The sequence below is a fragment of the Passer domesticus genome, chromosome 1 (assembly GCF_036417665.1).
Source record: "Passer domesticus isolate bPasDom1 chromosome 1, bPasDom1.hap1, whole genome shotgun sequence".
In the NCBI taxonomy this organism is placed as follows: Eukaryota; Metazoa; Chordata; class Aves; order Passeriformes; family Passeridae; genus Passer; species Passer domesticus.
In genome coordinates, this window is record NC_087474.1 from 14,999,835 (window position 1) to 15,021,908 (window position 22,074).

At 41.9% G+C, this 22,074-nt stretch overlaps 1 long non-coding RNA gene across 5 annotated transcripts; it reads right to left on the reverse strand.

The window, feature by feature from the left end:
* Positions 1-1,299: 1,299 nt before the first annotated feature.
* On the reverse strand, positions 1,300-22,061 carry LOC135290715 (uncharacterized). 5 transcript variants are annotated; one of them, XR_010353506.1, is made up of 6 exons: positions 21,952-22,033; positions 20,691-20,800; positions 20,368-20,443; positions 19,750-19,896; positions 15,789-19,549; positions 1,300-14,803 (listed from the first exon to the last, which is right to left on the reverse strand). It is a non-coding gene; the product is annotated as an uncharacterized LOC135290715 (long non-coding RNA). The 5 variants fall into 5 exon arrangements; XR_010353524.1 differs by lacking the exon at positions 1,300-14,803 and having other exon boundaries at positions 18,397-19,549; positions 22,020-22,061; XR_010353575.1 differs by lacking the exons at positions 1,300-14,803; positions 21,952-22,033 and adding an exon at positions 21,157-21,933 and having other exon boundaries at positions 18,397-19,549.
* Positions 22,062-22,074: the final 13 nt, after the last annotated feature.

Sequence of the window (22,074 nt, forward strand, 5' to 3'; positions counted from 1 at the left end):
CAGTGATGTGTAGAGCCTGCAACTGTACACTGCACCAGAAGCAAAATGTGTGGCAGTACAGGAACCTGGGAAAGGGCTTAGCAGGACAGGAACCTGGGCTAGCTAAGCTCCAGCTAGATCCTGCTGTGGGTAAGCCTTTGTTTTCTTTTTAAAAAAGGGAAATTACACCTGTATTTCATTTCCTTTTTTACAAGTGAGAAGTTTGGTGTTTTGAGGATGTGGCCAACTTCTGATGAATAATGTTTTGATGATGAATGCAACCATTTGGGAACAGATAGAGATGGATAGAAAGAGGGGGATGTGTCTTCCAGTGGCACGTGTGGTGTCGTGCCCCACTCCTTTCCAGGGAAGCAGAGAAATGTGGGTCTGAACAGAACAAAAATTGGCTTCAGTGACATGTCAGGACTGCCCACGTTTCCTGGCTCGTTATGAAAGCTCTTGTAGCTCGTGTGTAGCCACACTGGAATAGCATTTGATGGAGCTCCTGCCTGTTCATGTCAAATGAGCTCAAGCTAAATGTCAGCTCATGACAAAGATGAGTCTTTAATTTACTTTTTACCTTTGAAGCTAGTGGAAAAGATAATTTATCCTTTAAGGGATATTGGCAATTATCAAATTTCTGTTAAAAGCATTTTACTTCTAAAGCAGCATCTCCAAAGAAGCACTAATTTAAAGGAAGAGGGTTTGTTTTTTTTTTTCTTTTCTCTTCTGGTCACTTCTCAGCATTTATAGTATTCTTTCAACTTCCACTGTTTCCCCCTTTAACTTTATTTTTACTTTTTTTGTTTCTGTGGTATGAGTTCGTGACAGTAAGTATAGAACATAGCTAGGGGGATCTAAGTTCACAGGGAATGCCAAATCAATTTCATATTTCACACTGAAGTCCTCCTTTAGCACTTCCTTGCCAATGTTTTACAGCTATAAACCTGCCAGTCTCCACACCACAATAATCTCATCATATACCCTTAGGAATATTTTTGCCCAGTGACCATAAGATAAAAACTTCCTTGCATGAACCCTGATATACATTGCCACAAATCTAGAAAGGATAAGAAACTTCCCAAATTCTCGTTTGAAAAATTCCTTTTTCTGCTTGGCTGTAAAGCCCAAGTACACAAAAGCATGTTGTGACCCTAGCTTCCAGCATTTAGAGGACCCAGGGAAGTTTTGAATGCCAGAAATCTTACACCAAGGTGGAGCTACTACCTTTGCAATTACTTTCTATTCCCATAAGGTACCTTCAGCTTTGTCCTTTCAGGGGAAAATCCTCTCTTGGTCCTTCTTCCTAGAGATTGTTCCAGAAAGGATGAATGTTTACACCTGTCTCTGACAAGTCTTCAAATCTGGTGGTTGGAAATGTGGAAAGAGCAGCTACCAGCACCACTATCATCAGATGGTCACAGCAGAGCAGCTTCCAGCCCTGAGCATTGGCTGCAGCAGAGGACAGCAGAGGGAAGTTGTTACAGCTGAGGCCAGAACTACCCAGTCTTATTTGCAGTGGCAGAGAGGACTCTCCAACTCACTGCTTGGGTGGCAGGACAACCTTAGTGAGAGAGGTCCAAGACAAAGAAGCAAGCCCTGGGAGAAATTATAATGCCTCAGCCCAACAGACCAATCACAAAAAGCTTGTTTATGTGCCTGAGTTTATGGGCACCTGAGCATCATTTGTATCCAAACTTCTATTACCACACCTGTCCAGAGATACAGCCACCTTGCCAAACTGAGCAGCTCCATGCTTTCTTCACACCTAAGATAGCAGCAACTGTGGCAACTTTCATTTCAACCCACACAGGTTTGTGTAACAACCTGGATGCTGGGGCTCTTGCTCTGGAAATAAGCCACCACTCTAACTTCCTTCTTGACTGAAAAAAACTAAGCCAACAGTTCCAATGACTGTAGGTCAGTAGGCTACAAAATTAGGTGGGAACAAAGTCCATCTCTTTTTGAAACTACATCAGTGCAAGTCCAAGAGTGGTGTGGCTAGGAGGAGAGGAATTGTAATGGAGCCATTCTTTAGTCCATAAATCAGGAATTTAGCTAAGTGTAATCTCAAAGCAAAAGAGATGTGGTTGTCCCTGAGGTGGCAGTGTAATCTCAAGGCAAAAGAGGTATGGGAACTAGTCCCATAGGAATATATAGAGTCTTCAGCAACCAGAGTTCACCAGCTGCTGACCTGAGTTCATTTTTCACTGACTGCAACCCCCTCCTGTTGCTTGTGCACTCTGCTCACAGCCTACTGTAACCATTTCAAGAACAGTTAATGAAAATTTTCCTGCTACTAAAAACAAAGGCTGAGGCCAGATGTTAAATGAGCAAATATATTTTCTAGGTCACATTAATCTTCATTTGTAACTCTCAAATCTTAAAAATAAAATGCCTGACAACTCATCTCCAAAAAACCATAATTAAGGAGGCTAAGCCATCTAAATGACTTGTTATGGGGAAAATACTTAAAACTTCCTTTATGGAGCACTGTTGTATCTCTGGAGTTTGGATGGTGTATTTCTTGCAAAAAAATACTTAGTTTCTCAATGAGAAATCCTCTCCCAATCTGTACCTCTGTAGCAATATTCTTGAGCTGCTCCATTCATTCTCATTCATGTGCTACTGATGAGTATGGAAAAGAGAAAAGGAGGCATGACAGACTTACATCTTTTTTAGTCCCTGCCTGACTACATAAAACTATGAACCCTGTCAGACCTTATTCTTCCTGGGAGCCTCAGGGTAATTCTGAAGGACTTTACAGGTCTCTCTTTGAACTTCTGCAATCATTTTTAGTTTATTTTCTTTTAAAAATGGCGAGTGGGAAATGAGTTGTCCCGTTCTGATTTCATCCTGCCTGTTGTTTCTGAGGGAGGAGGCCCCCTTCTAAGAGAGGGGTGTGCAAAGTGAGAGCTCTGAAACTGCCACTGCCTCTAATGGAGTGGAAGGTCTGAGATCCAGGGAACCCTTGGAACATGTAGAATGCTCTCTCTGAGGGTATTTAATGCAACATTTAGTGCTTATAGTGCTCAGAACAGCAGGTCTGCTTTTCAAACACAGGCTTCTGAAGTACAAGGTTTACAGGTAATGCAGTAGTAACACTGCTTGCCTGTTACTTGCTCTGAAATTCTCAATTGCAGTGAGCATGTGTCTTGAAAAATTCATTCTAGCTGAGACTGGGGTGTCAGATAAGAGATGTGTTGCTCCAGTGCTGTGAGTCAGAGGCTCTCTTATTCTTTATCTGTGGCAGTGGGAGCACAGACAATGAAAGCTGTATCTATGACAGTTCCCTTATTGAAGTGCCAGGCTTATTGTGCTGCCTGTAAAGTCATAGGAAAGAACCTCTCCAGGTTTCTTTTTCTTTCCCTTTATTTTTTTAAATACAGACGTGTTTGAACCAAGGCATTCCTGCTTCCCATTGCTGCCAGCTCCTGAGCACAAGATTCAATGTTTTCTTTTACTTGCTATAAAATGCTTAATCAAAGCCTTCCCTGCTCTGGTATAGCTGTTTCATTATTTATTAATCTAAAAATATGAATTACTGAACTTCAGCCTTGGCAGATAAGTGAAATTGGAATGAACTTTCAGCTCTTTGGTTTCAGAAGGTGAGTAAATCTCTGGGGGAGTTTGCACACATGGTTGGAATAGTTCCCTTCGTTTACCCTGGCACAGCTCCACCAACTGCTGCTGCACTGCCCCGATTCACACTTCCAGCAGCAGGGAGTTAGAAACTCAGGGGCCTAAGACAGCTGTAACTTTTTCAAATTACTTGTCCAGCTTACATTTAAAACAGAAAATTTAAAATCATACGTTAAGAGAATGGTTATTTTTCTCCTTGGCTATTAGGGGTGACTTGACTAGAGAGAGAGAGAGGAAGGAGCTGTAAGTGGTGCACTGAAGCTGACCCTGGAAGAAGAAATTAACTAACAGTACAAATATCCTTTGCCTCTTGAACCAAGTCACACACAGCATTTCTCATCTCTTTTACATAATGCCCTGGCAATAAGGAGCTCCTTTTAGCCTGGTTTCCCTAGGAAATGTTGCATGTATGTTCACACCATCTGCCCATCACGTCTCCCCAGCCTTCCTCCTGTCCCCTGCCACTTGTCCACTTCCTGGCATGTGACAGAGAAATTCCAAAAGTGAAAACTGGCAGCTTGTCCGGGAGAGATGAATGCCTGGCCTCCCCAGCTGGGCAAAGGGAGCAGCACCCACTGGAGGGGGTGCTCCATCGAGTGTGGCTGCTCCAGGATCCCTCCAGTCTGCCAGAGGGGATGCCCAGGCACCTGGAGATATTGCAGGAAGGAGCAATGGCACTGGGGTGCAGGAAGGAACTGGGAGGGTAAGGGGATAGGAAACCAGCTTCTGTGAGCTTCACTGCACACAGCAGTGGAGCCTGACACCAGACAGGCACTAAATTAAAGAAAATCCCTTAAATAGGCAGATGTGCTCTTTCCAAAGTATCTGCTGGTAAAAAAAAAAAATGAAGCCAGTTAAATTAAGCTTCCATGTTAGCATCCAGCAGTACAGCTCACCCTGATTTACCAGTCTGTTTAACTCCAGTCAGCAATGTAAAGGTGGCATTTTATAGTTTAGGATGGTTGATTCAAGTGTTGTTTGACATACTGTCCGCTTTTAAAAACCAGGGAACACGAAAGTGTCTGCTGCCCTTTGGAAAAGGAAATAAATATTAACTTATCTGCACAATGTGTGAGCAGATCTAGCCCTGTTGCAGGAAACTCATTAATCTCACATGGAAAATAAATAAACCAGGAGAGAAAAGGATGGGTGGGATTTCAACTTCCTCTATTTCCGTAAATCGTTATTTTATGCGAACAAGAGCATGCCAAAGGTTTTAAAGAGGAAAATTACTGCAAAGAACAAATAACTTCATTGAATCTTTTAAAAGCTTTGCAGTAGTGGGATAATTTAGGGTGGCATTGGGAAAACTCACCTGTTAAATACTGCCTGATAGTTCCTGCTATTAGCCCACATTTTCCATTGCTGATGCTATTGTCAGTCTTCAGTCACCAGAGCTCACATTTTCCATGGCAGGTGTCTGCCTAAGGCTGGATACGTGGGATGCATGTGTGCTTCTACCAAGAATTGTCTCAGACTCTATATAAAAATTTCAGCCAAGATGCTTTTGCACTTCAACAAGTATAAGTTTCCCTCACACTGAGAAGAATGGCAGCCTCATCTTTAGACAGTCCCAAAGGCCCCATACTTTTTCAGGAAAAGCATTAAATTTGACAGGAGTGCTTTAGCCACCCTGGAAATCCAACTCAGCCTGGATGAATTCTGAGCCTTAGCAAGATCAGTTTGGTCTTGATAGAGATTCATAGCTTGGTGTTTCAAAGATCCTGCCTTCAGTGATTCTCTGCTAGTCTGGGGCTGACTGAGGTGGTTTTCCTCAGCAAGTTTCTCATTTACTACTTTGGACCCTGTTGCTGCTATGGGGAAATCCAGAAGAAATAATCACCCAAGGAAGGAACAGGCTAGAGAGGGAGAGGTGTCTGGACAGAGAGCATGGAGCAAGGGAAAAAGGTTGGGATGAGAAGCCAAAGAGAGTGATATAGCACAGCTGGTGCAAGACAGGAATGTAGCAAAAAAGATTCTGGATGGAAGAAAGTGATCAGAGGGTCTGTGGCCACTGTACCCACAGTCAATGACCAACACGTGTGCCGTAGGATAAGGTAGAGGTAGTTTTCTTGGCTGACAGGGATCAACTGACGGAATCTCACAGGAACACTGACAGAGCATTTAAAATAACACAGTTTTGAGAGTCACAGAAAGCATGGCTCAAGCTCAGTTTTAGTCATGGAAGAGTTGGACTTTCAAGGTATAGCCATAATAAAAAAAGAAAATTGGAAAATGGGTGACTGGCCCTTTTCTTCCATAAAAATATGACTCTGCACCTGAAAACAGCCACTTGGTCAGTGGTGCTCTTGCTTCTTCATCACAGGTGGGACATATTGTCCCTCAATGCCTTGGCAATTCAAATACTCACTGAGATGCCTTTAATAGAGCTTTAAGTGTTGGCCTTTCCCAAAGACAGATGTCTGTGACCAGAGTAGCCAGCACTTCCACGATCATCCATGTATTCATCATACATCTCCAGCATTCTAGATCTGCTCTCACACCATTTGCAAAATTAGAAAGAGGAAAAACAGAGTGTGCACTGAGTGACTACCAGTTCTCTCTCTGAGCCCAGTGGTTTATTCTCTGATCACAATTCCTTCAGATTAAACCACATGCTTTAGTAATCTGTGATTGTTAATAGTAGTAATTTCTAAATTCAAAATATTGCTATAAATACTGTTCTTTCAGGTTTTATGACAGCCAGATGTCCTAAGGACCCCAAAAACCATTCATCACAATCCAGAGCTGTATTTCTATAAAGATGTAAAGCTTAGAAAAGCAGGTTTACAATATCTATGAGAAACAGAGAACTTTTAATTTAGGCTAAGAACTAGTGAGAATGCCAATTTACGGTCATAGGATGGGTGTGCCACTGATTCAGACAAATGTCTTCCTGATATGAATACAGGCTGGAAAAGCAAATGAAAGCCAAGTGTGAAAGAGACACAGCCAGCCTTAGGGGAGTGCAGGAACATCTGCAATCAAATTAAAATAGCAAATAGCCTATGACCACAGCAGAGCTTTTTTACAGTAAGTATTTCACAGAGCAGGCAGGGAGTAGTTGAAATGCTGGTTTGGATGGCAAATAAACAAAATTCAAATCTGAATTCATAAACTTCTGTTGTGTTAGTTGGGAGGCAGGAAATAAATTTCAGGGATGCAGCTTGGGGGACATTGGGACAACACTAGGTGGAAAGGAAAGGAGGGCACAAGTCATAAGTAATGGTTCATCCCTGCTTTCACACTGGACAAAGAAATGGCAATGGTACAACACCCTATACACAAAGTGTCTGTACTGTGATTCCCCCATTTTCTATCCATACAGAGTTTTCATGGAAGCTTTTATAGTGGTTTGGGTGCAGACAGACATTGTTCTCTCCCCTGAACAGATTCCCTGACACCTAATAAGAGCTGAGCTCTTGTAGTTTTTCAGTGAGGAATCACAGATTTTAATTTATTTCTTCTCTCAGCTGCCTGTTTTCAGAAAATTAAACTCGCCTCTGAGTAAATTCAAATATGTTTGAATTTAGTCAATTCTAATTCAAACTTGGTAACAAATCCAATAATTATTGGGGAGACATGGACATCTAAGCCTTGACTCTTTAGAAACTGAGCAGAAAGGAATAAAAACAAGCAGAGAAAAAAAAAAAGGAAGAAAAGAAACTAAAGAAATTAAACATTAAAAGATGTCTTAATATTTTGTATGTACTGAGAATCTGAACTGGGTTAGCCCAAGCACATCAAAGTCTAAAAGTCATTAGGATACCTTCAGATGTCTGTGAAATCCTCCTCCGCAGAGCTATTTCAAAAGCTTCAGCAGAGTGGAGGCTCTGCAGCTGTGAGTGCAGTCCTCACACAGTCCTGTGCCCCACATTTGTCTCCTGCATGCTGATGGGAGTGGAACTGCAAGAAGGAGTTTTGAAGCCTGAAGTACTGCAAATAGTGAATCATGGCTTCAATGGCTCATTTGTCTGAAAGCTCTCTCAGCAATTTGTAGCTGTTTCTGACACCAGTGGATCATTATGAGCTTCTACTGCAATGAAAGCTGCCTCCCCAAAATACCACACCACTCAGCCTAAACTCGCATGTTTGGATTTTGCAAAAAGGAGTCTTCCCCTTTATGCTTGGATGTACAGCATGAGCATGTAATAGTCTCTGGATGTAGTCTAAACTAGGTGGTATGGTTTCATTTACCAACTATTTTGGGGCAGGGAAAGATTAAAAAAGTTACTTGCATAGCTGGTTGTATAGGACTACATTGGAATTAAGTTTTCTGCCTATAATTTAGATATTAAGAAATTAACTGAAATGAACTATACTCGGTTTTGATCTCTATCTCAAGAATCTCTGTGAACAATGCATGATAGATGTACTGTGCTGAGACCCACAACAGAAGAACTGGAACTTTTACTCAGGGGTGCATAACTCTTTGATTCAGGCATAGATGTTTTCTTATTTATTAAAAGTTGGCCAGGGGAAATCAAGAATTCTGGAGAAGAAATTATACATGTTTCTGATCATCTTGATATATGCCTGAGGAAGAAACTACTATTCCCCAAACAAAAACAGGTAATTAAAAGTTATACTTTGTGACTTCAGAATTTGAGAAAAAAAAATCATGTGATGTCTAATTAATGGCTGTGTAAGTACTTTCATGTCTTTTCTCAGGAGTAAGATATTTATAGCCACATATGAAAACAAGAAAAAGACCTAAGGGAACACAAACAAAACCCCACCACCCAGCACCTTAACTGCAGCATCTGCAAGCCAGCAGTCATGGAATACTTGATGAAGTGCTTAAGGCTAGAAAGGCTGATAATGAGATTTCTTTTAAGTTCACAGTGCTGCACATTAAAGAGACATTGCCAACCTGATTCTGAAAGGAAATAACATTACATATCACAAACAGGCTGGGTTGTTTGTTATTTTTTTTTTAATAGAAGAGTCCTTTTCATCACCCTTTGCTGGTGTCTAGAAAGACAAACAGGTTTAGTGAGCAGCATACTTGGTCCACAAGTTTTCCCTCAATAATTTTGCATTTTATTTGGGTATTTAGTAACACTGCAGTTCTGAGGCTGTGTCTGGAGAGTGCTCCAGAGAGAAGATTGCTTCTGAGCTCCCACTCAAGCAGTGGACAAAAAGCTGGAACTCCCCAAGGTAGTACTTTACACAGACTATCCTAAAGGCCACCTGCACACTGTGACAGACTGCACACAAAGTGCTGACACATGTACAGCATAAACAACCTGGAACCAGATAGTCCCACCTCTCTCTCTCTGGTCTGTTCAGTGGTAGAAACTACCACATTATTTGCTGCAAGATTATTGTTATTATGGTATTTCCAGAACTACAAATGAATCATCAAGTTGAAGAAAAATCAATCACTTACTTTGTCTACTTTCCAGATATTTTCATAAAACCAAATAATATTTTCTGGTGCAGAAGCCTTGTATAGAGGGACTATAATGTTTCTTATAAAACAGCATATGTGTAGTCTTATGCTTATCCCAACATAATTGCTTCCAGGAGTTTGTCTGCAAAAATGTCCTTGAACCCTTTCTGTTGGCCTTTCTCATTCTAAATAGCAGTGAAATGGTAATGCCAGCATGTTCCATCTGCCTGCATTGACTAGTTCAAATTAACTTCCCTGTTTTTCTTACTTCCTATAATTTTTTCTCAGCACCTGCTGTGAGGAGAAAGACTGTGAGCTTCCAAACAGGTAGAACACAGGAATGGATCTGTATTCAGAAAAGAAAAATATATTCCAACAGTATTAATATTACACAATCAACCACTAAAACTTGACAAAGCTAATTTTGTAATTCTAACTTTTAGCATAGTTTTCACTTACAACACTGAATATTTCTTTTTTGGGCCTGGTGTGGGTATGACACAATTTCTGAGCCAAAAGTATCTGTTGTCTGCCAGACCCTTGTTCCCATTGTTGCAGAAGATGGAAAATGAATGATGAATGATGCCACAGGCGACTGCAGGAAGAAATAGGATTGCTTTACAATTATGGTAGCAGAACTCTGTCACTGGGGGAATGGAGTCTGCTTCTGTAAGAAGGTTTCAGCAGATGAGTTCTTATTGTGCTACTCCTTAGTTTCATATGCTTTGTTTTGGGTGCTGACTTCCTAACCTCGGATTTGATTTGTAGACATGCTGAAGATAACTATAGCTGAGGATACAGAAACTGCTTTGAACATACAAAGTAATGTACAGCATTAGGTATTACCAGGAAAAAGATCATAAAAATCACAAACTGAAATTGGAGGATATTTTAATCTAGTTTAGTGTGTAGGTTTTACAATGTAATGCTGTAACTGATACATAAATTGGAAAAGAAGTGTTATCCATATCTGTTCATCCCCACACCCATCTGATGCTGGATGCTCACGATGGGGTAAAAAGCTACTGAAGACAAAGGTGCCACTTTAACAGCACTGCTCAATGCTCTCCTGAGCTGCAGCCACCAATGCCCGAGCCAGCTGTCCTGGCAGGACAGGTGCCATCCATGGCATGCCCTGGTAAGGTCTCATGAGGGACACTGTCAGATTTCCAGCTGAAACAAAACACCAACACTATCCCAATCACTATGATAAAAAGGATTGTCAAGAGAATGAAAGAAATGTAGCTGACTTCAGCCCAGAGTAACTGCTGGTACCATCTTACCAGGGTTAGATCAGTCCACGGATGAAGCCTTCAGTCATCCTTTCTCAAAGAGTTTCAATGGTAACTGAAGTGTTACTCTAGTAAACATTGTCAGTGGGCTCTGTACAATAAAACCACCCCCAGAGCTCCAGGGAGTGATTCCTACAGTGGTCTGTGCTAACACCAGCCTTATTAAACATATTTGGTCATCACATAGAAAATGCCACATAGACTCTTAAATGCTGATGGAACCTGGTTGATCTTAAGTGACAGTAGATTGGCCCCACCCAAACAGTGTTGCTGCAGAGAGAAATGAAGACCAGCACCAGGCATGGGCCTGTGTGCCATCTGTGTGGCATTACAACCTTCTGCACACGGAAACCTGGAGACAGCTGGAGTTTTCATTAAACACAACCCCGAGTAACAGGATCAACCTACCCTGAACACTCACAGTTATGCCCATACACCTTGGTCAGAGGAGGAAGATCAGGAGCTATTTCCAAAAGTGCAAGGATCTATACAAGAAAGCTGCTAAGTACAAAAATCATCTGCTTATAATTTGATGAATACTACAATATATTTAATCTAGAGCAGATTTCACAATTTTCATCTTGCCATAATAATATGATTGATAGTTTAAAATCATTAAGAGCCATATTGTTACTTGAGATAGCCAGCACCTCTGCTCCTGTTTGGAGCCAGAATGCAGCCAACAGCCTGACCACCAAGTGGTGGCAAGCAGAAAGCAAGTAAAAATCACATTAGAAAATCTGTATGGTCCACCCTGAGAAAGATGCACACACAGCATGTGACATTCTTGACTTGCCCTGCCTGCAGTGTCGCTTCCAGGAATGCCCACAGTCAGCAAACCTACCCACCATGGGCTCCCACATCCCTGCTAGAGCCAGTTGAGTGGGCATGGTGTGGTCCCCTCTGGCAGTGGCCAGCTCAGCATGCAAGTAGTGCAAGGGTGGGTCCTGTGTCCAAACGAGGCAGCTGCTCCTGTCCTGGGCTTCCTCTTGTCTTCTCAGAGTGTACACTTACAGGTCTTTGACAAGTAGATCATAATTTGGCTACTTTTTGTTTTGTTGCAATTGTTGCCTTATTTGTTTAATTCCCCAACATTCATTAGAAACAAGCCCTTGTATACAAACTCCAAGCCAAGCCAAGCCTGTATTCCACATCTCCTTGCCCAATTTTTCTGAATTCCCTCCTGACTCTTTGTCCTGGCTCTCTCTCGTCTGGGACTGCTCACTATGTCCACTTGCAAAAGCCACCCACATCCACTAGTTTCTAGACCCAGTGTGTTTCCTGGGACTGCATTCTCAGAATATATCCCCTCTTCATAGGAACTTCTCTATCAGTTTCCTTTTCTTGTGCCTCAGTTTCTTGAGCAGTGTTTTCACCCCCATCTTGCATTCACCTCTTCAGCCTACAACCCCAATGTTCTGGATCTTCAGTCTCTGCCAAATGTCATTTTCTCTAACGGCTTCACAACATTGCTGTAGTAATTACAGTATTCCTGTACTGCCAATCCTGACTTTTTGCCCTCTCTGCAAGTCCCAGTTTTCACCCCACATACTCCTACTTCCAGTTCAGCCTGCTGGGTTTCCACAAGAAGGCCTCAGATCTGGCTCTTGCACTGCTTGCCTCTGAGTCAGGCAGTTTCTTCCTTCACATTGCCTAGATGCCAACAGAGAGGTCACTGAAAGTGCAGCAAAGTGTCCCTGCTCTCCATTCGTTGCTTGGGTCCAGCCCAGCATGTGGCAGCTGGAAACAACCATTATTGGGAAATTCTGTCTCCATGGTATAATCCTGGGCTGCACCATGTGTAGTGGCTTTGTACTGAGAGTGCGTGCCCAGGCCAGGAGCTGAGAGGGGCTGGAGAGCCTTATTTGAACTGTGGGAATGATGCACAAACAGGACTGTAACTGTGAGAGTCAAGAGCTTGCTCTGGGACAACCTTAACCCTTAAGCAGTAGCAAGTCTCTCCATAAATTGGGATTTGAAATATCCTAAAATTTGGGCAAATGAGAGTAGATTTTCTTTGGGGCATGAAAAAGCATGTGACAAAGGCCTCCTTTGCTCAATTTCAAAACAAACTTTCTCCATAAAAAGGTTTGGGGTCTTTTCCCCCCATTGAAAATCAATATACCCTTCCTAAATTCAATTTCAGAAATTACTAAACCTTTTGGTTGATATTTTCCCCAGGCAAGAAAAATACCCACGTGTTGCAGACAACCAGTATCGACTTTTCCAGTGTGAATCAGGGTAGCCTGGCACAAACAGCTGAAAGCTGGGTCCTGCACTGGAAATGTCAAACCCTGTGTAACAGGCTGTATGGGCTCTTTAAAAACTCAGCAGAGCAGCTCACCCTACCTTGTGCATGTGTTGGGAATCAGCTGAAGGGCTGATTCCCATCAAGCAGATTTAAATAGGTTTCCAGCTTAGGGAGAGAAATGGATGTTTGTCTCTTAGGGGAGCTGTTCCTCCCTCCCATCCCTCCCTTATATGTGCACATACATACACTGCAAAAAAAAAAAAAAGAGCGGAATGGGGATAAAGGTATTCTCCAGGCAGGAAAGACCAATCCCCTGCAGAGACAGAGCAGCATTGCTGGCAGATCTGGACAGTACTAGAGTTTAAGTGAGTTGAAAATAAAAGACTTATAATCAGATTTTGCACTAGATTGGCTGGCTTGCGCTGGCAGGCAACAAGCACAGCCTGCCTGCTTACAATTCACTCTAGATGAGATAAGCAAAAATAGAAACCAAAGAGCCACAATCTGTTATCCAGCCTAGGGAGGTAAAAATATTTACTTGAAAAGACCACCACTCACACAAAGTGACAGCTCTAAGTTGCAGGCACTTGCCTTTCTCTCAGATTCAGAAAGCACTAATCTTCCACTTGCAGAAAGAGTAGAGCTCACAATTCAGCCTTCTCCAAAGCAGGCAGAGAGGAGTGTGAGCACAGAGGAGTGTGGCACTCACCAGCTCTGGTCAGACTCATGGTCCCTATTTCTGCTGATCCTGAGTGGCTTATGGTCCTGTTAGTCTAAATCGCCTTTCACAGGCAGGAGCTTGTGCCCAAGCATAGAGGAGATCTAGGAAGGCCGAGAAGCAGCGACTGCTTCACGATCTTCCCAGGATGGAAAAATGGTTTGCCAGTGGATTTATCCAGAACACACACTTTTTTTCTGGATGTGAGATTTGCTGCAGCCTGAACTCAAAGCATCTCCACTTCTACTTAGGAAGAGGTGAATCTGAGACCAGTCTCACTACTGCCTGTAAGGAATTTGCCTGTGCTTGAGTCATCCGAAGACAATAAATGAGCACAGATCTAAAGAATCTGGCACTTACCAGGAAGCTTCAAATCTTATGCTCTTGAGGCACTTTGGTGAAGACTAAGAACATTATAGCTGAGTGAAATCCTGATACTGAGGGTAGATTTTACCATACCTTTTTAGGTGCAAGAGAAAGGTATAGATCTTGCTGGGTCCTGGAGGAAAATTCATATTAAATTCGGGTGTCTTTCCTGGTATCTGGAGGAGTACATGGCACTCAGTTTTTGTCACATAAGTCTAGTAAAGAGTAGTTTAACTATCTGATAGAGAACAAGTATGCTTAACAATGACTGGTAATAGCTGGATAGATAATGAGCATCTTTCATCTTACATTACTTATCAGCAATAGATATTATTTTTCAGTCTAGAAAATTCTTTCTAAATGCACAAGTAAATGCACCAGTGCTGGTGGTGCATCTCAGGCACTGTGGCTCCTCTTCTGGTATTCCCCAATTTGCAGCCACATACATAGCAACGTCTGTGAACTGGGAGGGCAAGGTTAGCTCCACAGCAACCCTTTTCCCCTCTGGAATAGAATATTTGCCAGAAGCACTCAGCATCAGTGGCCCCATGAGCATTTGAGATGAAAACATGCCACAAGTATATGCTAATTTATGAAAAATTTCATCTGTCTCCCTCATCTTTACTAGTTAATGTGCTTTTGTGGGCCTGCAGTTGCATATTTACTGTTAGGCTTGGTGTCATGTCTGCACCTGAGCTGTGGCCTCTTTTCTAATGCATTTCCTAAAAGTTCAGCTCAGTACTTCAGCTGTACATGATGATAATTTAGGATATACTAAAGGGAGATCTGTTTTCTGTTCAGTTCCATGTGCTGCCCAAAGGGAATGAAGCAGCAAACTCTGCTCCCTGCCTTAGCGTGGGGGAGGATTAGACAGGGCTTTGTGGAGAAAATGTAGGCAAATGAGATCAAGCATTCAGATAGCAAATTAAAATGAAATGATAACTGTTTATCTCACTATATTCTATTTTTCTTCATACTTCTTCTGCCTGCCATTCAAAAACACAGTGGACCCCACTTCTCAGCTTCTGACTTTGATCTCTGAGCATCAGTCTTCAGTCTGTGAGGGAAAGACTAAAATGCAGATGCAGGATCACACTCATGGAACAGCACATCCTTGGCTTGCAGCCACATCCAAATTCATTAATAGTAGTTTTCTGTAACTGCCAGGAAAGATAAAGAAAGCAGTGACATTTTAACTATCTTGTGATGCAAACAGTTCACCCTCCCAGGAGTTCAGCAAAGTAAAGTGGAAGCTTAATTAGGGATGATACATTCTAAACTTTGCACTCATTATGTCTTTAATTCTTTCACAACTCTTCCACAAATCCTGAAGTTGTTTTGTAAGAAACTTTGGCATCAGCAGTGAGCTCATAAATGTACCCTGCTTTTGAATTATTGCAAACAACTGTGTATTTTCTCCTCTCCAAATACCATTTAAAAATATAATATTAACATTAAGAAAGTATGAAAGATGTGTCTGCTTTTGGTATAGTGCAGTTTGGTGGTGGCAGGTGGCTTAGTTAAGCAAATGCAAACCATTAAAGAATATTAAATAAGATACCAGTAGGTGTGCCAGGGATCAGGAGGTGGCAGCAAAACTCTGAGGAGAAGTTTGGTTTCTGCATGTCAATAATGGAAGAATTTTAACTGCAAACCAGGTCTGATAAAGCATGTAAAATTTTAGTAAGAAGAACAAGGAATGGCCACTGATCATGCAATGAGGAATTGTATGAAAACATACAATTTTGTGAATTTTGTGAATTGAAAACCAGCCACCATTAAACCTGAAATAGCATTAATAATTAATGTAATAAATGCAACTTTTCAGAACAGGAAGACTCCAAGTTGTCTGACAGAACTTCTCAATCTGGATGGAGTAGCATCAATGAATGTTTTGCAAAGCTCAGCAAATTAGACAGGAGTCTCATGATGGTCAAGTTTTTAAATATATATAAATATATATATATATAAACTGAATGGCAAAAGGGATATCAGTGTTTGCAGTAAGGAAAACTTTTAACACTGAGCAAGCAGAACAAGACATATTTGGAGTCTTGTTCACAAAATTCACCTTGGTTATTTACCAAAATTGCATGAATATTCAAAACAGCTTATGCACAACAAAAACATCCATGGTAAGCTCACCAAGCATGCAGAACAAAAAGGTCAGATCTCCATATGTGTGTACTTCTATGACAGCTGGATCCTGAGGAGCAATTATCATATACTAGAAATCCTAAAGGTGGTCCTACAGAAAAACACTGGGTTCTGGCTGAGTACACTGAAGATTAGTACTAAGACAAAGGTTTGAGATCATAGAAGAGCCAACTTAGCTCACTCAGAGCTCAAGTGAGAGGGATTCCATGGAGGATAAAGGACTTAGTGAGTGCTGGGAATTTTTTCAAGAATGTTCTCCTGGAAGCACAAAATATTCATCCCCCTTAGAGGCAAGGAAAGCAGGTGGAGCAAGAGACCCCCTTGGCTTAACTGAGAGCTTCTGTGTTTGCTCAGAAATAAAAGAGACAAGAACCAGAGATGGAAATAAATGAATACTCATTGAGAACTACCAGGGTGTGCAGAGATGCAGTCAGAAAAGCAAAACTCGAGTTGAAATGGGCCAGAGATGTCAAAAACCACAAGGAAGGGTTCTTCAGATTTGTAACCAACAAACAGAAACAAAAGGGAAATACTGGCCCATTGTTAAAGAGGAGAGATGAATTAGTCACCAACAACACTTAAAAGGCTGAAGGCTTTCTTCACCTCTCTTTACCACCACTATTGGGCCTTGGGATCAAAAATCCATATTGATGCAAGCACAGACCCACCATCAGTGAATGAAGAGCTGGTGGATGAACTCTACAGGAACTTGACCCCATCAAATTTATGGAGCCTTACAATATTCACCCAAGGGTGTTAGGAGCTGGTTCGTGTTGTTATGAGGCCACTCTCCTCAAGCTTTGAGAAGTTGTGGAGACTGTGGGCAACCCAGAAGACTAATGTCACACCCATCTCTACAAATGGCTTAAAGGAGGCTCCAGGAAATTATAGGCCCATCAGTCTTACTTCAGTGTCTGGGAAAATTATGGAATGAATCCTTCTGGGGCTATCAGATGAAGCATGTGGTTAGGAAAAGCCAGCATGGCTTCACCAAGGGTAAATCATGTTTAACAACCTGATCATCTGATCACCTTTTACAATGAAGTAACCTGTTCAGTTGATGTGGGATGAGCAGTGGACATTATTATTTTATTAAGAGCCTTTCTACAAGGCTCTTGATGCAGTTTCCATCAGGCTCCTCCTAGAGAATTGAGATGCTATGGTCTAGACAAGGGTCCACATGGTGGGCAGCTGCCTGAAAGGCTGCACCCAGAGCAGGGTGACAAACAGCTCCTTTCCCCCTGCCCCAAATGGGGCCTCCCAGGGATCAATATTGGGCCCAGCTCTGTTTAATATCTTGAAAAGCAAATCTGGGTGATGGGGTCAAGTGCAACTGATGTAGTTTGCTTCCCCTAAACTGAGTGCGAGACTGGACACTTTGGGATGAAGAGCCACCCTTTGGGAAGACCTGGATAGGCTGGAAGAGTGAGCTACCGAAACATTATGAAGTTAACAAGGACAAGAGTAAGGTCTTGCACCTGGGAAAGTATAATCCCTGAGCGCAGCACAAGCTGGGATCTACCAGCTGCGGGGGAGAAGCTCCAGAAGCTGGGCTGAATCAACAAGGGCATCAACAGCACAGATAAAGATGTCATTATCCCACTCTACTCAGCACTTGCCAGACTACACCTGGAATAGTGAATTCAGTTTTTGTCCCTGCTTCACAAAAAATAGGTGGGCAGCTGGAGATGCTCCAGAGAAGGGCCACAAAGATGATCCAAAGGCTCAAAGCCTGCCACGTGAGGAAAGGCTTGAGAGAACTGGGCTTGCTCAGCCTTGAGATAAGAAAGGTCAGGGGAGATCTGATGGAGGTAATGGCTCTAGTCTTTAATGGGTGGCTACAAAGAAGACGGAGAGTCAATTTTTAAAATGAGACACATGGAAAAGTCAGAGGGCAATGAGTCCAAGTTACATCCACAGAAATTCCAATTGGACACAAGAGAAATATTTTTAACAAGAACAACCAACCACTGGAATAATCTCCCAAAAAATGTGGTGGATTTCCCAACTTTGGACACTTTTAAGATTAGTCTGGGCAGGATGCTGGATCATCTGGTCTGGATGATGCTTTTGCCAAGAAAGATTGGACCAGAAAATTCTTCAGGTCCCTTCCAACCTAGTATTCCATAAATAACATTATAGACAGAAAATTTTACAAGGTGAAGGGGAAAAAAATGATGTATTTTGAGACTTTTATAAATATAATGGAAGAAGAAAGTTAAAATTATGTTATGAGCAGCTAGAAAAATTTCTCAACCTAACCCAACAAAAAATAATGTTCAACATATTTCAATATTTATTTATATTACTGTATTCAAGCTCCACGTGCCCTACACAAGCATGACAGAGTTCTACTGTATCAGTCAGAAATCTGGAATCTCTAGAGCAGGTTTTTGCTTTAACAAACTAGGATGTTACTACAAGCTGCATCTGTAATAGGAAGACCAGGCAAATAATGTGTACACATAAATGTGCATGTTTGTTCAATAAAATAATTTGCATAATTCATTTACTATACCTAGATAGCAATACTTTGGAGTATTGCTGAACAAAAAAAAAAAAAATCAGAAGGTTTTGCAATTATAATAGGAAAAAGTGAGAAAACAAACTAAATATGCCTTTAATAAATGAAACCATTTTAACATATTTTCCAGTATCCTTGATTTGCAATGACTGAAACATTATATTTTCCAGTATCCTCAGTTTGCAATGACTGAAACAGATATTTTGCTGGTTCCAGTTCCATTCAGCCAGTCCTTTGTGCTGTCCACAAGCCTGTCTGCTGGAATACTATGAAGATGAAACAGTAACACAAAAAAATAACAAAGTATTTAAAATGCAACAGAAAAAAATATGTTTATGACTATCACTTGCACCAACAATGCTGGAATTTGAGATGAAAAATAGAATAATTTGTTTTTATTCATATCAGAGAAGGAAATAAACTTGGCTGGAGACAGCTGTCATAAAGTATTTTTGCAGCAAATAAAATAGATGTGAATGAAAAAAACCCCCACCCAACCTGTTTTCTAGAAAATTTTCTAAACAAGCAAGTCATGTAAACTCTTCAGTAAATGTAATGTAACACAAACTGTGCCACAGCCCAGAGAACACAGCTTGAATGCTGGGAACAGAGTGGGAGACACCTGAGATGGCTCTGTTAAATTATGCAAGAATCTCAGCTATGCACAGCAAAAGTGTCAGTGTCAGGAGGTGAATAACACCAAAGCAGTTTCTAAACATACACAACTAAACATATTTGAAACAGGAGTTCTCAAATTGTCCCACAGGGCTGGCCACACTTTGAAGAGAAACTGGCTCAGTTTCACTTCCCATTAATGATCATATAATATCATTGTGCCAAATACAGCAATTTCCTCCGTGGAAAAATAATTTTAGGAAAGTATTTAATATGCTTTTAACTGCCTTGTAAAAACAACTTAGCAACTGAAAAGAGAGATGCCAACACCTTGTGATGGGCTAAATCTTTAGAGGAAACCAGGAAGATTCTGTGGGTGGAATGTGTACAGTGATATGCAGACATGGTACCACCTGAGAGGTCTTTCTGCTGTTGCATCCCCCTGAGAGAGCTGTAGGATGCTGCCTTTGCAGATTTCCAGCCATGTCAGCAAGACAGAAGAAAATATTCCAGACATATCAGTCATATCTGAAGTGTTTTGGGGACCAGTGTGTCTCAACAGCTTCTGAAGTGTCTTATCTCTTCCCACCATTTTCCACGAGAAAAACCTCTGGGAAGAAATGAAAAGGAGCAGGTCATCCAACCTGCCTAAATTTACTTCCCTAACCATCTTTTTCTAGTCTGGCTCGTAGACTTTCAGACTTGGACTGATTTAATGATTTTGAGATGCTTAGTTCTTAACCAGTCATGTTGAAAAATATTCTTTGAAGATGGCTTGGAAAAACCCCTGGGTTTGGAAAAAACTCTGACCTGTGGAAAGTTCTTCCTTGTCTCCTTAGTTTCTTCACGTTTGCCATTACTGAGTGTTCAGCTTACAGGAATTGCTTTGCTTTGGATTTGTGGAGAAAACACCCTTTTTCAAAACCAATAGAGGGCTCAACTCACTCTTGCCAAACCCTACAATAGGAAAGCAAGGATAATACATGGATGGGCACAATGGCAATTCATCTTTCTGACTGGAAGTCGTGTTTTGGAGTTCTGTTGCTTAGTGTCTGTCAGCACTTTCATCCTGGGGAATTTCAACTTCTCCAACAACAGCCTGATGCAAATAAAACTTTGCATATAAAGTATCAGAACTCAGAATTATTTATTTTTAAATTATTTTTTCAAATGGGGTTAAGTCTTAAGATATGAAAAAGCACTTGGGTGCTGCTCAGCATAACAAGAAGGAAATTATTAGCTTGGCATTTGTTTAATCTTGTGGAACATTTCTTTAAAAGGACAGTGAGATGAATATCTAAAATGTGATCTCAAAACCCACAAAAAATATGTATTCATCCAGGAACTGAGCTACATTTGATGTGTCTAGCTTTTCTAGGCACTGTAATTACTCTACTGGCTTTGAGAACAACTTATTCAAAAACTAACCATGTATGTTCAACAGGTTTCCTTTCAGGAATGCTTCAGCTGCTGATGGATCACAAAAGGAAGGACCATATCCTGTCTTTGAAGATATGGATAAAAGGGAAGTAATTGTTAATGATTTGCTCATCTAAACAAAAAATGACTGACAACATAATGAAATCCTGTAATCGCGTAGTGTGTCAAATACTGCAATTTTAAACTGAATAGGAACAAATGTCAAAGGAAGCTGAATGAGAGTAGTTGCATTATACACTACAGAACCATATGTCTAGTAATAAAAGACATGAGAGGAAACTGTAAGAAACTAGTCTTCTGGAACTGCTTACGTATTGCAATGAATTTTTGGCACAATTAAGCACTTCATTCAAAATGCTGATTGAAGACAATGCTGAAAGGCCTCTCTCAATGCAGGAGAATTACAGCTGTCCAAAACCACCTGTAATGACAAATTTTGAAGAGATTAGCCAGGAACTAGTATCAGTACAGCATGCTGTAGACCAGGGAGCACTTCTGCAGGCTGGCAGTCCAGGGCACTAAAAGCTCAGTTGTGTGGATGTTGGACAGCACTGCTGTAGCAAACATACGCATTTATCATACCAGTGTATTCCTTTGCTTGGAAAAAAACTGAAAGAATCCTTGGCATATTTTACATGAAAAGCAAACCCATTAAGAGTAGATTCACCGAATTGGTAAAGTCTCATTCTTTCACGCACAAGTAGGACTGTAGCCTCTTCTTCTGGGGAAGCCGTGCAGCTTGCCGGCTGCCAAGCCCTGTCCATCTCTCTTACAAACCTTTACTTGTCCTGTCCCCGGCCGCGCCTGGGCTCGGGCACGGCGGAGCCACGCGGACCCAGCCCGAGGGGTCGAGCCTGGTCCAGCACTGAGCCTTCAGAGCGACACGAAACGGGAGGAAACTAAACCCAGCAGGCGAAGCAATCCGAAGTATTGTCTTCCCACCGTGCCTTTTAAGGATGTTTTCAATAAGCGTTAGAGGAACATCGTCGCATTATCGCAAAATAGTTGGGTGGCAGTGAAATAATGTGGTTCACTGCTAGCACGTGCATTAAACAGAAGGCACGGAGCTGACAAATGAATTAATTTGCTTTGTCACTACTCCTTCCCGGGCTTGCACAAACAGCTGCTGCCGATCCCTGCTGTTCGCCTGTGCACAGCCCTGGCCGATGGCTGCCAACCTTTGCCTGCAAGCTCCGAGGGCTCTGCTGCTAAAACGGTCCAAACAAGATCCAGCAAACAATTTTAAAAATTTTTAGGGAGGAAAATACGTGCATGCAAAGCTGTTCTAACTCGAAGACTTGAAATACATTGGCATAACAAATAAACAAAAATAGGAAGAAGCTTAACAGCACAAATGGTCACTGTGTGACCGTTCGCTTTCGGGCAGAGCCGTAATGAATTTTTGGCAGCCCCGGCCCGCGCTCGGCGGGCCGTGAGGGGTCTAATCCCTCAGAGGGGTCTAATGCCTCAGGGCACTGACTCATCCATGAGGGGGCTCATCCCTCAGGGGACTGACTCATCCCTCAGGGAGCTCATCCCTCAGGTGACTGACTCATCCATGAGGGGTCTCACCCCTCAGGGAGCTCATCCATGAGGGGTCTCATCCCTCAGGTGACTGACTCATCCATGAGGGGGCTCACCCCTCAGGGCGCTCCCGGCGCGGGACCCGCGGCCCGGCCCCGCCACCCGCCGTCA